General features: G+C 36.0%; 1 long non-coding RNA gene across 1 annotated transcript; it reads right to left on the bottom strand.

The window, feature by feature from the left end:
- Positions 1-1,509: 1,509 nt before the first annotated feature.
- LOC125098787 (uncharacterized) lies at positions 1,510-7,335 on the bottom strand. The gene is made up of 3 exons (XR_007126949.1): positions 7,228-7,335; positions 4,177-4,485; positions 1,510-1,575 (listed from the first exon to the last, which is right to left on the bottom strand). It is a non-coding gene; the product is annotated as an uncharacterized LOC125098787 (long non-coding RNA).
- Positions 7,336-16,828: the final 9,493 nt, after the last annotated feature.

Below are 16,828 nucleotides of genomic sequence, written 5' to 3' on the forward strand. Positions count from 1 at the left end.
GAGAAAAGTTGCCAGCAGGCCACCCCTGGTAGAGAGGCCAGGCTTCTGAATTCTGAGAGTCCCATCTACTAAGTAATGCTTGCATGTTTCTGCATTGTAATACCCACTTGTTATTCTCCAGTCTTCTATACATCTAGTTAAGTAGTATGGTTGGTTCTCATCTAGTCTGAGATGAATTAACTGTAATCCATTTCCTCACTTAGGATAAAGTGGTGAAGGAGAGCAGGAGAAGGCCAGAAATGATATGGAGTAGTGGCCCAGAGTGACTACTGGCTGGGGGCAGGTGATCTTCAGAACCCACCTTTAACATTTATACATTCCCTGGAGAGTCCAGGGAATCATGGCACAGGGGATGATAATCCTGGTGAAAAACTGGATTTCCTGTAGTTAAGCAAGATGGTGGTTACTTGCCACATTGAGTATAAAACAGGAAATGTGACCTCAGTCTGTGATTAGTTTTTGTGAGTATATAATACAAAATATATGTTTTTAATCTTGGCCAATCTCATAAATTAAAAATTATTCATCGATTTAATTTCTTTGATAATTGAGGATGGTAAAGAGGCAGAACCTTTATTCAGATGTTTATGGGCAATATGCATTCATTTTAATGTGTTCCACTACTTTTATGGTTTTAGTTTATAAATTTGAATATTAATATATCTGAAACTTATTTCCAAATTTTACCCATTTGTTTAAGTTCCATTTTTTTAAAGATTTTATTTATTTATTTGACAGACAGAGATCTCAAGTAGGCTGAGAGGCAGGCAGAGAGAGAGAGGTGGAAGCAGGCTCCCTGCTGAGCAGAGAGCCCGATGCGGGGCTCGATTCCAGGACCCTGGGATCATGACCTGAGCTGAAGGCAGAGGCTTTAACCCACTGAGCCACCCAGGCACCTCAAGTTCCATTTTTGATTCTAAACTTTCCAAAATGAATTGAGGTATTCCCTTGTGGAACTGTAAAGTATTATACAGTTGACCCTTGAACAACATGGGTTTAAACTGTGAGAGTCCATTTATACATGGATTTTTTTTTCAATAATACATTACACTACTGTAAGTATATTTTCTCCTCCTTAGGATTTTCTTAATAATATTTTCTCTTGCCTAGCTTACTTCATTGTAAGACTATAGTATGCAATACATATAACATGCAAAATATGTGTTAGTTGACTTTACATTATCAGTAAGGTTTCTGGTCAATACTAGGCTCTTAGTAGTTAAGTTTTGGAGAAGTCAAAAGCTATACATGGATTTTTCACAGCATGGGGATTAGCTCCCCTAACTCCCATGCTGTTCAAGACTTGACTCTACAAATACGTATCTGTTTTCCTTTTAACTTGCCTCAAACTTATGAGAAAATTTATCTTTGCAAGATGCATTTTCAAAAGATTGCTGAGATCAAATAAGCCTGAAAATGATTGTATATAATAACTTCTTAGAAACTCAAAATGTATATCAGTAAATTAAACATCATGAACATCCTGCTTAATACCTTTATATAGCTTACAGGCCTGGAGTTCTTGAGGCACACCTATAAATACTGCTCTAGTCTTTCTGTTGATTTGTCTCAGTACTGCAATAACAACAAGAAAGAAATAAATGGAATTATCATTGCTTTCTAGTAAATGCTACTGTTTTAGGGCAAGGACCCTTAATTTTCACCTTATTTTCAAAATTGCTTTGGCAATTTCAAGCATGGTTTTACTTACCAAAGGTATGAGAATAATTGTGTTACATTCTAAAATCTCCCCCATTAGTATCCTCATTATGTTCACATGAATGTATGATTAATTGGAGATAAAATTTGCATACTGAAAACAGTAAATCCTCTAATTCAGAAACTTTGTATTTCACTCAATTTATTTAACTCTGGATTTACCATCTACAGTAATAGATTTCAGTTTTCCTCACATAATTCCTATACACTTTTGTTAACTTATTCCTAAATATTTTACATTTTGATTGTTACTAGGAATCAAACTGTTACACATTATTTTTAGGTGATTATTAATATATGGTAACTTCAAAATTTTTTATTACTTCATAATCTGCCTTGTTATCCAACATACATATTAGTTCTAATAGTTTTTATAGTTGATTCCGTTCTGTTTAACAAAAAGAAAAATAACAAAGATACTTGTCAGTTAATTACGAGTATCTATATGCATTATACATTTTTTCTTGCCTTATTATATTGGATAAAATTTCTGGAGAAAAATTTACCAATAGTGTTGATTGTCATATATTTGCCTTACTCCTAATTTATATCAAATGACTCTAATGATTATCTACAGCAGAGGACAACAGACTAAGATAATGATGTGGGGCTAATCTGTCAAGGGGTATTGTTTTTTTTTGTTTTTTTTTTTTTTTTAAGATTTTATTTATTTATTTGACAGGCAGAGATCACAAGTAGGCAGAGAGGCAGGCAGATAGAGAGGTGGAAGCAGGCTCCCTGCTGAGCAGAGAGCCCGATGCGGGGCTCAATCCCAGGACCCTGGGATCATGACCTGAGCTGAAGGCAGAGGCTTAACCCACTGAGCCACCCAGGTGCCCTGGTATTGTCGTTTTCCTCAGACTACATCTAACTGAACTTGCTTTACAAAGCAACATGGCTTTTGATAAGCAAGAGGGAACTCAGTATGACATGACTGGGAAAAAACTGGAGAAATCAAAGTTGCTGATTCCTTCCTATACTCCCAGATATTCTCATTGCAATTACCAAGCACATATATATTCAAATTTGGGCATTAAATATAAACAAAAACACCAGAGTTGTTTCCAGTCTTACAAATAGCACTGCAATAGCTAAAAGTGTATGTATGTCTTTTCATGTGGGCCACATGCGTATGAGAGTATATTGGCAGGATATTAACTTATCCCTGTCCTAATCCAGGTCTTTGTCTTTATTTATAATCACATGAGGTCAGTGTCAATACAGAGTATCACTTCCACTATCTTATCCCCAAAATCCTTGTTAAATTTGGTCTGCACGCAAAAGTCAGACTGTTTTATCTGAAATACAAACTCAACTGATTGGATACGCTGATGAAACCCTTAAATACTCATCTATCTTTTGGGTTAACTTAAGCTCCTGAGTTGGCATACAAGGCTCTAATGGTCTGATCCCGTATCTAGCTCTAGCTCTCAGTTTCATGCTCTGCCTTCCACCTGTACATGCTCTGACTCACATCTGTACTTGCAGTTCCCTGCACACATTCATAGGTCATGTGCAGAATGCCTTTGCCATCTTCGTCTACTTCCCTATCAGATTCAACAGAGGTGGTACCTCCTTCAAGAAGCCTCTCCCATCTTCTTGTCCTCTTCTGCACTAGTCAAGTCAGGTTAACTTTATCTGTGGACCAGAAAGACTTGTGCCTATTTCTATTACTGCATTTAGATTGTTTTTATAAGCAGGTGCTATAATGTCTATGAAGATGAGGTCAGTGGTTGTGCTTTATTTTGTATTTGTATTCTCTGTCCCTAGCACGGTGCTTAGTATACAGAGAGTGCTCATAAGAGTTTCTTTTAAACTAAAGAAAGAAACAAAAACAATGATATTTTAAAAATAAGTTATTCAAATTTATTGTTTCTTTTTAAGAGTTCTGTTGCCATTTATGCACCAGGAATCACGTCTCATTCATGGACCAGGAATCATATCTGAAGTCTTAAGATTGTATTGTTTTACAACACATATTCCTGATGTTTCTCTCTCTAAATCGTGTCTTAAAATGTTCCCCTATTGATTAAATTTTTGGGGAAATATTACATATTTTTAATATATACTTTTTAAAGCCATTTTTAAAAGGAGAATTAATCCTTTTAATTTAATATTCATAATAATTCATATTAAATAGTGATATTTAATCATTTAACTTAGTCACAGCATGTTAAAAAGAGTTACACCTAATTTGGGCACAAATGTTTAATAGATTCTAGGAAAGTAGGATTCTATATACTAAACATTTATTAAACATTTATTATGTATCATGCTTACTGCTTTACATAACAAATTTAATCCTCAGAAAACCTCTATTAGTTGAGTGCCATTATTCTAATTTTACAAATGAGGAAACAGTCTCAAAGAGGTTAAATAATTCTTCTTTTTAGGAGTTAGATTTGCCAAAATAAATGAGCTTCTTCATAAATATCTTCTGCTTCTCTGAAGTCATACCTTCTGCATTGTAAGAATTTCCCTCTTTTTCTTTTAAATAGGAACTTTATTATAGAGATGAAAAGGCTAGTTTATGCAGCCAAATATTGAGAAATCAGATAGGAAATAACATTTGTTATACTAGTTCCCTGTAAGTATGCCCTTGTGAAAAACAGGCAGATCCATGATGATTTTAGACTCTGAGGAGCAGTCACTGATCACTTGAATAATGCACTCAATGGATCCTTCCTTCAACACATGAAGTCTTTCTTCACTAGAAATATTCCATATGTCCCATACAGAACTCAAATATCCACAAGCTTTATCCATCTGAAACATAGTTAAGACACAGAAAGCAATCAAAAGTGCTTTGAACCTATTTAGGGTTCATATTAAACAGAAGACAGTGTGCTGGAGTTCATTCACCTTGCTGATCTGTAAACCTCCTTTCCTTACTCACAAAAACATTTACTCCATAAACCTCCTTTCCTTACTCACAGAACAGTTACTCCTATGTAGCACTTGCTTTTGACAAGTTTATTTGTGTTGTTTTAAAGTTCATTTCACATACATAGCAGAAAATAACCAGAGAGAAAAGCGGCCACTCCTCTCAGATATACTGACAATCACAAGAAATGGCAGTTGAGGGAAAGGAAAGATATGAGGAAGATGCAGAAGCATGTAAAATGCCAATATCAATTAGCAAACCATTTAAGGTATGTCTAATATCAACCTATTAGGTTATCTTTCAAGTTGAAGGGGAAATGAACCCTCTACACTACTGGTGGCAAGGCAGATTGGTACAGCCACTCTGGAAACCTGTATGGAGGTTCCTCAAAAAATTAAAAATAGAGCTACCCTATAACCCTAGCAATTGCACTAGTAGGTATTTATCCAAAGGATACAAGCATAGTGATCCAAAGGAGCACATGTACCCCAATGTTTATAGCAGCAATGTCCACAATAGCCAAACTATGAAAAAAGCCCAGATGTCCATTGACAGATGAATGGATAAAGAAGATGTGGTAATTGACTCTCTCTGCTTGACTCATATGGTTTCACTTATTTGTGGAGCATAACAAATAGCATGGAGGACAAGGGGAGATGGAGAGGAGAAAGGAGTTGAGGGAAATTGGAAGGGGAGGTGAACCATGAGAGACTATGGACTCTGAAAAACGATCTGAGAATTTTGAAGGGGTGGGGGGTGGGAGGTTGGGGGCACCAGGTGGTGGGTATTGTAGAGGGCACAGATTGCATGGAGCACTGGGTGTGGTGCAAAAATAATGAATACTATTATGCTGAAAAAATAAAAAAAAAATAAAAAAAAAGAAGATGTGGTATAATTATACAATGGAATACTACTCAGCCATCAAAAAATGAAATCTTACCATTTTCAACAAAGTGTATGGAACTAGCGGGTATTATACTAAGCAAAATAAGTCAGAGAAAGACAATTATCATATGATTTCATTCATATGTGGAATTTAAGAAACAAAACAGGATTATAGGAGAAGGGAGGGAAATATAAAAGAGACAAACCATAAGAGACTCTGAACTATAGCAAACAAACTGATGGTTGCTGGAGGGGAGGTTGGTGGGGAGATGGGGTAACTGGGAGATAGGCATTAAGGAAGGCACGTGGATGTAATGAGCACTGGGTGTTATATGCAATTGATGAATCACTGAACTCTACCTTTGAAACTAATAATACACTATATGTTAATTAATTGAATGTAAATAAAATAATTTTTTTTAAAAAAGATTATCTTTCAAGTCAAAATGTTCAAATAAGGATTTGATGAGAACAAGAACTTTTGATCAGTACTTATGGCTTCAGGTCTGGATTCTGTAAAGTGTTCCTCCACTGTGGTTCCTCCACATGACATATTGAAATTGCAATAAAGCTGTTTAAGACAAAGTATAAAGCAAATCTTAAAACAGTACTATAATATTACAGGTAAGGAGTTGCAGCAGATAACAAATATGTTTTAATTAAAGGAAGCAAATGGTCTCAAGACTGAAGCTTGCAGCAAACCTAGTCCTAGACATTAACTTCACAGGCAAGGTCTTCTTGAAAATGGTTTATTTTCTTCCTTTCTCAAGTCTGCTTGAGGCTAAGTAACTTTACTTATCTGTTGTTGTATGGAATAAGTGTGTTGTGTTCTTCTAAATAGCTGTTTGGTAGGGCACGTACATGTATCTTTGTGTGTGCGGTTAACCTTTTTTTTTTTTTTTTAATTTTATTTATTTGACAGAAAGAGATCAAAAGTAGAGAGAGAGAGAGAGAGAGAGGAGGAAGCAGGCTCCCTGCCTAGCAGAGAGCCCGATGTGGGACTCGATCCCAGGACCCTGAGATCATGACCTGAGCTGAAGGCAGAGGCTTTTAACCACTGAGCCCCCCAGGCAGCCTGCGGTTAACCTTTTTATGGCAGAACTGCGGAATAGCAGAAACTGCTATTGCTGATGAATTGATTTCATTTAATCAAATTAACTCTGTTAGTTACATGAAAGATTAGGCACTATTATCTTATACTGGTATGCAGAGAGTTATGCAGAAGTATGGAATGTATGTTGAGGGCCAATTACATATGAAGAACCACCGATAATTATGAGAGCTGGTTAATATTTCTGAATTATTAAGTCTGACAGCATAATCCTACTTTCTGTGTTGTTTAGTCTATTGATACCAGATGCTTAATACATAGTAAAATGTGACAGTGTAATAGAAGTTAAGGCTGTTCTGCAAAATAAAGAAAATTACTGTGTGGAACATGAAATGAAGCAGGCAGAAACTGAAAGTTAGAATTCGTTTTAAACAAAAGGGTCGCTGTAAGTCTGAAATGTATTAAATTTCAAACATTATTGTACCTTATTTCTGTGTGCAGTGGTGTATGGATAGAGGTTGCATTCCACAACAACAGCTGGTTAGGGATTAGCCGTTCTCCTATCATAGTTACTCTTTGACAAAGGCCATTTAAACAGGGACATAATAATACACCTTCCCTCAAATGCTGAAACTGTTGTGTATCCCTTCTAACAGCTCATATCCCAACATCATTGGAATTTTCTCACCCGAGAGGGCATTGTTTTGGGGCCATTGGTCATTTGCCGTGAAGCTGATGTTTAACACCAGTTCAGGGAGGGTGTTGATCAGCATTTTTTCTTAAGTACTCAAAACCAGTTCCTATAAAGCAGCATCAGAGATGAGTGAGAACCATGGACATGACTACATTTTTTTAAAAATGCTAGTTATTAAATTCACTTGGTGGCACAAGGGAGAAAAATTCACAAAGGCCAATTAGACGTGATATAGTATAGATGATTATAAGAGCAGATTAATATTCCTGAATTGACTCTGAGAGTACAATCATGATATTTTCTTGTTTCTTCTGTTGATACTAGTAAAATGTGACTGTAACATTATCTGCTATATGTGTGGTTAGAAAACACAAAAAGTGCATGCTATCATTGTGAATATAAAGACACACATAACATATAAGACAAAACAGATGTCTTCTTCAAGATTTACTCTCATTTGAAGTAGGTGAATCCCCCATAGAAAGTCTGGGTAAAAGGGAATTTTCTATGACAAACTGGATTGCATTTCATTTCTTGGATAATAAAATGTGTCACTTTTGTTAATTGGTATTATTAGTTGCAGAGATGACAGGATGTGATGTATCAGACTCTACCCACATAAATGGAAATTTCAGTTGGTACCAACCCTGGTTTGTGAAATTTCTTGATAATAAGAGTTAAATAATGATATAAAGTATGCTAAGTATACTACATGCATTATTTAGCTTTCATATGCTAAGTATACTACATATATTAACTTAATCTTCATAATAACCCTGTGAGGTAGGAACTATCATTGTCTTCATTTTAAAGATTAAGAATAGATATAAATAGGTTAAGCAATTTGCCCAATATCACACAGATAGTAAGTGGCAGAACTGAGACTTGAAGCCAGGGGATCTGGTCTTTGAAGCCACAGTCTTAAATATACATTATACTATCACTATCCCCAAAACCCTCATTCTTCCTCTTTCCCTTACCACCAGCCTAACACTGTTTAGAACACAAAGTCATGACTCTACCTGATGGGGAGAAGTAGAAAGCTTCTATCTTCTTGCTAATAGAACATGGAGGGGGGAAAAAAGATGAAACTATTATCACAGGCATACATCTTTGTATGCTCTAATTCCTTAACAGTGGTTTATGCTTTTTGGGTAAGTGAGCTCTTTCTAGTAAAACAGGATCTCTTATTTACCAGACCACTCAATTCTACCATCATTCATAAGCTAGAGGCCTACTCAGTCATCAAATACCTAAGCAATAATGGAAACAGAAAAATGTTGAGACCATAGATATCTTTCACTAATGCCAGATTGTAGCAGTTAGTCCTACACAAATGGCAACAGTGGTTGTATCAGCATTTGTTTACCTTGAGATTTAAAAAAAAAAAAAAAAAAAAAAACAAAACCACACAAAATTCCAAAGAATTCTAGATTATTTATATAGAAGACAGTCAAATTCCATGGGGTTTCTTTTGCCACTTACTGTTCTAGTTTTAAATTCTGAAAGATAATTTTAGATAGAGAAGATATTATCTTAGCAAGATATTTTAAAAAAAATAATTGTTTGGTATTTATAAGGTGATAATAATTCTTATTCAAATTTGTTTTTATGTAGTTTATATTCTTACAACTGTCATTATAATTTCTTTTAGGAGTAGGAAAGTCCTTGCAAACAAATGTCATGAAAAAGAAGGGAAGGTGCACTATATAACAAAAATTTATGCATTTGGTTCTTTGATAAAGTAAAAATTTTTCCTGATAATACTACTATTATCTTATAAATTTGGATATTTAAGTCTCTGGTAAAGCTAAAGAAGAGTATAATTGGAAATTTTCGCAAATAAAAACACAGTTTGAAAGTGAATATCTTCTAGAAGCTGATGGTATGTCATAGAATTTGCACATGTTTTCTTAAGGTTTCTTCAGAGAATGTTTACTTCAGTTAGAAAAAAATTAAATTATAATTTTTCCACTTTTTATAAACTTTATTATCTAGTGCATTCTATTACTAGTTGAGAACTTGAGAGAAGGTAAATTATTCAGATATTTAATCCATTTTTTCATCTGAGGATCTTCAATCATGTTGTGACCTGGTATATTACTTTCAAGTGCAGAGTTGTATAGGGTGTGGTGTATTCTGGTATATTGGAAATGAATATAATGTACTCTCAATACTTAATGGATAAAGTTGTTCTCAAATAAGATAAACTAATGAAAGTTTGATTACTTAGAAAAATACCTCCCAAATCAAAGCCCCCAGAAAATCTTATTAACTCTATCTTTAACATGTATCCAGAATTTGACTACTTCTTACTTCAGCCTTCCAGGCAACCACCTGAGAGCCTTTGTGTATTCTTACCTAGTCTGCCAAGAATGCAAAGCCCTGACCACTCCTCACTTGAGACATGTTTTAGGGTTAGAATTGCAGTGAGCAACCTGAAGGGATGGGGCAAAGTCACCCTCCAAGACAAAGAGCAGGTTTACTTATTGCCTACTACTATAAAAGAGATGGATTTCCTTAGCTCATTGTTCCTCAGCTGCAACACATGCCCACCAATTACATAGCATTCATCTGGGCCCATCCATAATGCCTCCAAGGGACTTGGCAGGACAAGGCGAACCACACAAACATGAAGCTCATGCTGCTTGTTATGCCATGAGTAATAAAGTCCTTTGTCTCTGACCCAAGAGTCTCATGTCTTCTGCCAGAATCTATGAAACAGTTGCAGCTTAATATATTACTATATAAGTAGGGTAAAATCACATCCCAGACCCCTGACATTCATCAAATAACCCAAGACACCATCATTTCTTACCTGGATGATTGCAATAGTTTCCCCATTGGTCTCCCTACTTGTGTCCCTTTGCTGTCTGTTCTCAACACAATATTCAGAATAATTCTGTTAAACATAAGTCTAGCTATTCATTCCTCCATGTAAAACTCTTCAGTAGATTCTTATCTTACTCAGAATGACAGTCAAAGTCTTTCTGTGAGCCAAAAGGCTCAATGTTAGCTCTCTTGACTTCATCTCTTATTATTTTCATCTGTGTTCTATCTTAACTATCATCTTTCCACCAGGCACACTCCACTGTCCCTCAGTTGTTCACTAGGTTAGCTCCCTCACTTCCTGTAGGTATTTACTCATTTTCTCAGGAAAGTTTTCCCTTCCCATCCTACATAAAACTTCCACAAATCTACTGCTGTCCCTATCTGTCTGCTGTCTCTCAGCATTTCACATTTTCTTTCCTTGTTTTATTTTTTACTTCTTAGCCCTTATTACTCATTTATTTTATTTATTTTCTTCTCCCTCACTCAGGTAAGATATAAGATCTGTGAAGGGAGGGAATATTTCACTTCTATATTTTCAATATTTAGAAACTCACAGTAACTGATACATAGTAGCACGACATACATGCTGTATGAATGAATGAAGAGGGCTTGAGAAAGTAATCAATGAATAACTGAATACAAAAGAATAAAAAGTATATTCAATACCCTAACCTATTGAAGCAAAAGATGGACCAAAGGATAGTAGATGATTATTTCTAGAATTTAATATTGTATAAGATATCATTCCAAAACTTATTGGCTTAAAACAACAATTTATTATTGTTTCTCACAGTTCTGTGGTTTGACCATCCTTAGCTGGACAGCTCTTGATTGGGGTCTCTCATGTGCTTGTGGTCAGATGGAACACAGGGCTAATTTCCTAACATGGGCTGAATATTTAAAGTGGCTCACTCATAGAACTGGCAGTTGGTGCTGGCTATTGGCTGGGAGTTCAGCTGAGAATGCAACTAGAGCACCTATCCATGGTTGCTGGGTTCTGAAAGAAGCATCCCAAAGCCAGTATTCCAAGACTCAGGAAGAAGAAACTGCCAAGCCTATGAAGGGCTACCCACAAAACTAACTCAGCATCAATTCTACTACAGCCTCTTGGCTGGAGCAGCCACAGGACTCACCCAGAGTGAGTGAGTCTTTATCCCATAGACTCCTACCTTTTCATGGAGAATAGCAAGAGAAATGGAGAGTTTGTTGAAGTTATCTTTGAAAAATGCAGTCTGCCCAATGATATTCAAAGAATGAGCTATGAGATTAAGAAATACAAATTTAGCAATCTTTACATGACCTGAGTAAGGAAACAGACTCTGATTTTAGTAGGAAAAAGTGACCCATTAATTAGAAAGTTGGACTTACTTTGTCATAGGAAACGTTCATGAGATTTTTTTTTTTTTCCAGTCTAAGGGAGATTCCTTCTTAAAACCATCCATTTCCTAATGTTTTTTCTTCTTCCCTTGCCAAATCGCACATCTGACTCACTATTGATACCCTCAATAAAGAGTTAAAGTATTTCTTGCTTGAGAAGGAAAATTAACACATTGGCATTTTGAGCCATCCCTTGTCACTTTGTTCACTGTGAATCTAATTCCAGAAAATCTGATCTATTCTGACCCATATAAAATAAAATTTCTCCACTTACAAAACCAGAACCCACTGAACTCACTAACAAACTATCACCTTGTCAGGTGTTGTATCAGGAACCAACTAATCATCTGTGTCGTATTTATCTTACCTCAACCTAAGGTTTTTAGAGTTTCAACATTAAGTATCATTTTTCTTATAAAGCAGAGGACAATTTTATGGAAAATTGTCCATTTAAACCACAAAAAATTCTACTACTCTAAGTTGTCTATTCAATATAAGATGTAGTCATTTTGTCTCATATTCCACACATCTGGTAATAGGATTTGATTTATTAAAAATTTACATTCATTGAGTTCTTACTACACGCTAGGCATTGTGTTAAATACTTCACATGCATTATCTCACAAATACATGAGTTCTATTATTTTCAATATTTTGCAGGTAAAAAAAGTGACAGCAAAGCTAAAGAACTTGTTATAAGCTACTTGGCTAGTGGTAGATGCTAAATGGCCATATTTCTTTAATTATTTCTCCACAGACTACCTCACTTTATATTTTTTTCTTCTTTGAAAATTTTATGTAACTTAAGAAAATAAAAATTAACTACAAAACTGTTTATGTCTACAGTGCTAATGTCAACATTTAGTGTGATTTCTATTTTACATACATATTAAATGTAACAATATTATTTATATATTTTTATATACACATACATACCTATAATCATAATATACTTTAAAAAAACTTAAAAGGAGTCTCTAAAAACCTCAAATTAAATTTAGCTAATTCAAAATTCAGCTTTATTTGATGTTGTTTACAAAAAAAAAATTGAAAGAGAAATAAATTCTATTATCCCTTCATCAGAGGTAACCTATGGTCTTGGGGAGGTTAGTCTGCCTAATTTAATGATTTATATTCTGCTAATTTGAGAAGGAAAAACAGCCATTTATAGAAGTTCAATTTAGCAGGACATCTGATTAAACTAGTTACTTATTAGTAGTAAAAATATAAAATCAGTTGGAATTAATGCTATCAATGCTTTTATAAGTCATAAGTGTTAAGATAGGATCTGAAAAGCTGATCTGCCTGATATTTGGAAGCTCTTAGAATTCTTCGCCTGGTCAATATGCTCTGATATTAGGTTAGTGAGAGACAGAGGGTTTCCCTTGACATAATATCCAATCAGAAAAAAATTCATTATTCATAATACTATTTGGAGTTATGTCTTTCTTTTAAAAAAATAAAAGTTTTAGTAAGTTACTACAGTGTCAATGTGCAGTGACACAACTTTCATTAAAACAAAGTAGAAAAATATAAGAAATCCTACTGATACACTGAAGATCTACACAGTTATACCCTATTCTTTGTTGGACATCTTACTTAAACTTACAGGAACACTCTAGTTGCCCATTTTACCTCTCAATTTTGAATGAGACTCATTATTTCTGATGCATTTCCATAGATAAAACTGCTTGAAACAGAACTGTTTTAGTAGGATTTCTGCCTCCATATGGCTGAGATTCAAAATGAATACAACTACACATCTGTCAGATGCAACTCATTTTTTAATGAGGCTTCAGAATGTTGCTACATTTCTGTTTGCTGGTTTTGCTGTGTGGCATTACTTCTCTTATGAGCTCAGTAAACTGACCATTTTTCTTATCCTTTCCTATTTTCATTCATTTATTTACCTTAATCTGTCAAAAATCTAATGCATCATTCATGCTTTGAGGCATGTGACATGTATAAATACACAGCATCATTTACCACCTCGCCCCTTTCCATTCCTTCAAAGTAACCATTGCTTATAAAAACTGAACCCTTCAGTTATTGGATGAAAAAATTACTTGATGATGCTCAGAAGACAAGTATAAAAATAAGAATCCTTAGAGAGATCTCATTGTATTTCATTTTATCTATAAATGTACAAAGTGTGTATAAACAGCAAGTGATTTGATGAGCAGTTCAAATATACAGTATATAAAGGCATATAAAAACAGCACATTTGGTCAAATTTACATAGAATGACTGTAATTCAAAAAGTCATGTTGGAAAGGACTTAAATTTCTTTGTTCAACAATGTCTTCCTTTACTGATCAACTAGTATTTTGTGGAAATCTGAAAAAACCCAAGGAAGAAATACATGAAAATCAATGGTTCTTGCACAAATCACATAAATTCCTTGTATGATTATCAACAACATGATATAAGAAACAGTCTTAGTATCTTCCTCTCCTAAACCTTAGTTGGCTGGGATTTACATACTAACTGAAGAAGATCAGTCAGCCTACTGAACAATTTGCTTATTTTATTCCCCCAATGACCACCACTGAAGAGTGTGTGAAGATGACTTTCATCACTTTCATGATTGCTTGTCATGCTCTAGAAAACTGAAAGAATGATTATTTCCAGAATTCATAAGAGATGTGCACTGTGATGTTTATTTAAATTCAGGTAACTATCTTCCAGAGAATTTATTGTGATGATTTTACTTTATCATTTTAGATTTTGGGTAAACCTTCTCCCCCATCACATTGACCATGCTCCTTGCTTCTTACTTCTTACCATACTTAACTTATAAATTGACTTCTCCACAAATAGCAAGTAAGAAGAGCAGGCATCAGAGTTATCCTAATAATTGTTCTTAGTAAATATTCTTGCATTTTGGTCCTTCATATACATACCAGCAAAACTTGGGGCAGAGCAGGAGGATTTTTTTATGGCAGATATATAGCAATACAGCCTAGAGACGCCCTTTTTTTTTTTTTTTTAAAGATTTTATTTATTTATTTGACAGAGAGAGATCACAAGTAGACGGAGAGGCAGGCAGAGAGAGAGAGAGGGGGAAGCAGGCTTCTTGCTGAGCAGAGAGCCCGATGTGGGACTCGATCCCAGGACCCTGAGATCATGACCTGAGCCGAAGGTAGCGGCTTAACCCACTGAGCCACCCAGGCGCCCCCTAGAGACTCCCTTTAAGGAGCACCTGGTGCCCAGTTGTGTAGAGTGTTGTCAGTGACAGGCTCCAGGTCTCAGCTCCTTTTTAAGGTATATCTCAGCTTCAGAGAGGGCCTCGTCTGAGAGCACACACATCTGAAGTTGTTCACACTTAGTGACTATGTGAAGTAGGGATATAATGACCTGGATAATTTGCCCCAACAAGGGACACTCTGATGGTTGATCTGTAATCCAGAGTTCCCTGTAATGACCAAGTCTCTCTTAATCTTACAATGCCGTTGGACTTCTGCCCAAATCTGTTCCCCTCCACTTTCTTCCATAAATGTTGATCTCCAATATATATTTTACAACCCAACTGTATCTTAGCATTTGCTTCTAGAGAGCTTAACCTGTAACAGTAATTTTAGCTCTTCTGTCTTTGTAACAGAACATTAAAGGAACCTGTCCTTTGACCCTGAAGTTGAAGACTGGGAACAAAATCCGAAGATAAAGATAACAATAATCTATTGTCAAAGAACTGGGATCCTAGGCTGTCCTCTTCCCAGTTTTGCTTGAAGAGGCTCAACTGGCCTTGTTATACCAGCCATCACCCCAGGACCCACTCTCTACTCACCAAAGAAATAGGGAGGAAGCATTTGGCAGGACTGTTGCTCTGTTTGCATCCCCAGTATTATGGGACAATGGTGGGGAGTGTGCGCCCTACCCTAGGACAGGGCGCCAAAAAAATCAATCATGGAAATATGTGATATCTGCAAAAAAAAAAAAAAGACTCACATTCATTCCCCAACTGATCTGCCATTATGCTTTTTTAACAGGACAAGGACATAGGAAGAGAGAAATGGAAATTGGGTAAAACAAAATAACCTGTACTAACACTTCTTGGTGTGGCAAGGGTGTATGAGTTTCTTATTAGTCAAATGGACACAGCTTAGATCATCTTATGAGTTCCCCCATTCCATTTAGGAGGGGCAGTCCCCTGGAGAAAGACCTACATGAATAAAATTTGTGAGGTAGACTACCAGAGAAGGGGGCAGAGAGGGCAGAGGTCTTCTCAGAATATATCTCCTGTACTAGGAGCTGGGCAGAAGGGAGACCTTGTCTGTCTCCCCAGAAAACACACACATGCATGAGCGCACACCCTCCCACCCACCCACCCACACACATGAGCCCCACAGAATGATCAGCATTTAGACATTTTCCTTACAGAGGGTACTGATGGCTCCCTATGCCATGTCTGATTGAATTTAAGAGTGCACTACCAGAGTCTTATCATACATGCGTGCTTTCCACCAGTCCTGTCCTTTCCCTGCCTCAATACCAGGGAAAAGTAAGGAACTTGGTGAGGAGAGGAAGGAGAAAAGAGGTATCTCAGGAGCATGCCTTGCCTGTCCCCATTGATCTCCCTCAGTGGAAGCCTGTGGGCCCTGGGGAGAGGGAAGGAGGAGAGCATAAAATTGAATGTAAGACCTAAGGTTTAAATTGGATTAAACTGGTTAGGAAATTTTATGCCTTAAAATGACATACAAATTTTATAGTTTGACACACAAACTATAAAGTTTGTGAGAGATGTCATTAAAAGACCTGAAATAGTTTCACAACAGCATTGCTGAAGGCAGTGATTGGAGAAAAAAGAAACCATTTACTGTTTGCACTTCATTGAGTTGCCACTCTTCAACAAGCTGGTGTATTTGCTTTCAGATGGTTATTATAGGTGTTTGTATGCCAGATGGAGAGTTTTCTTTAGACTCATCTACTTTCAAAGGGCTGGATAGCCTGTCTTATTCTTATAACCTCCTTATTATATGAAGATAGTCAATGGTGAGAAATGAGAAGAAAAAAATATTTTGGGACAAAATTACAATACACCATAGGCACTGGATCATTGAAATGATTTCACGCAACTAAGAAGTATGAGAAAGTGGCCATCACAAGTAGGCTAAAATCAAGTTTAATTGTCCTTCAATGTATGGACTAACTGTTGCCTATGGATTCTGCCTCCCAGCAGCCTCAAACATCAGAACTTTGTTAAACTTCATTACTCTTCCACACAACTTTCCTCCCCATTGGCCACACCTGCGACCTCGACCTGAACATTACTCAGACTGCTTAACTTCTGAGAGCTCAAATTTTTAAAACGTCCTCTCTGTTTACTCTTTCTTTGCCCACCACCTTCCAAACCCTCATTGCTTTTGTGTTTGTTCTTCTTCACAAG

Source organism: Lutra lutra, chromosome 4 (genome assembly GCF_902655055.1).
Source record: "Lutra lutra chromosome 4, mLutLut1.2, whole genome shotgun sequence".
Lineage (NCBI taxonomy): Eukaryota > Metazoa > Chordata > Mammalia > Carnivora > Mustelidae > Lutra > Lutra lutra.